The sequence below is a fragment of the Microtus pennsylvanicus genome, chromosome X (genome assembly GCF_037038515.1).
Source record: "Microtus pennsylvanicus isolate mMicPen1 chromosome X, mMicPen1.hap1, whole genome shotgun sequence".
NCBI classification, from domain to species: Eukaryota; Metazoa; Chordata; class Mammalia; order Rodentia; family Cricetidae; genus Microtus; species Microtus pennsylvanicus.
Window position 1 is genome coordinate 39993611 of NC_134601.1, and position 1391 is coordinate 39995001.

General features: G+C 42.1%; 1 pseudogene; it reads left to right on the top strand.

Annotated features, from left to right (window-relative positions):
* Positions 1 to 512: 512 nt before the first annotated feature.
* Positions 513 to 1188, top strand: LOC142840728 (protein FAM162A pseudogene; annotated as a pseudogene).
* Positions 1189 to 1391: the final 203 nt, after the last annotated feature.

The window sequence follows — 1391 nt, forward strand, 5'->3', positions numbered from 1 at the left end:
TTTGGTTGGACCTGGGGGCCTACACTTAAGTATTACAACTAAAATTTTTGAGTCAAGGACATCTTGTGTGAATTTTAGCGGTGAAACCATAATATTTACCCTCTGTTTCTGAAACTGCCAAATGGTCACAGTAGTACATAGCATATAAGGTCTTTAAGCAGAATAAATGAGACAATTCCTAAAAAAGACTAAGCACAGTGCTGGGAAAATAGTAAACACTGAGTTAAAGGGAACTATTGTTATTCTCATCATTATCATCAGATAACTTGTATTCCCAGTCATATTATAAAGCCTTTACAAAGCAGTGGCTATCTCTTACCCATTTTTCATCTACTCTTTGCCTGCCCTATACAAAGCAACTCTCAAGACATTAATTGCTTGAATTGCATCACCTTAAATGGAGCTGATGATATTGATGTCAAGCTCCACCTTACCTTACACTCTCCATTGCCCATATCCCACAGCATCTGACTGTTAATCAAGGCCATATAAGAAAAATAGACACGGGAGCGCCAGCGCTGCCGCCACCGCCGAGGGGTGCTGTGTGTCGGCGGAGCAGGCGGCCATGGGGAGCCTCCGCGGCCAGCGCTTGGCGGCTGGACATTGCTTTAGGTTATATGAAAGAAATGCTTCTTCCTCTCTAAGGTCTACCAGAAACACTGACTTGAAGAGGATCAATGGATTTTGCACCAAGCCACAAGAAAGTTCCAAAGCTCCAACCCAATCTTACAGACACAGAGTGCCCCTGCACAAACCCACGAACTTCGAGAGGAAGATACTGTTGTGGTCAGGACGCTTCAAGACGGAGGAAGAAATCCCGGAGACAATCTCGTTTGAGATGCTTGATGCTGCAAAGAACAGGCTCCGGGTGGAGGTCATCTATTTAATGATTGCCCTGACAGTGGCAGGATGCATCTATATGGTTATTGAGGGTAAGAAGGCGGCAAAAAGACATGAGTCTTTAACAAGCTTGAACCTGGAAAGGAAAGCCCGTCTGAGAGAGGAGGAAGCTATGAAGGCCAAAACAGATTAGAAGGATTTGTGCTGGATTTGGAAAACCTGGGAGTGAGGTTGTAGTAACAAGCGTGCACTGGAAAGAATGTGGTACGACACACGCTTTGCACGGATTTATTCCACTTCCCCACTTCTGCTGTAGAAGAACAAATACATTTTCTTAAAGAATGAAAAAAAAGAAAAGAAAAATAGACACTGAAATATGTAACTTGTGTACCAGACTTGGGGATATCTAAAATTAATTCATGTACCTTGTGGAAATAATCAGTAACTATCAAAATCTTCACCTGTATGGATACATAATGCATCTGTTTTTATGTGGATAAAGGAACTGTCAACTAGAGTGGTACTTCCAAAGTGTTTGAAATTTCTAAAAT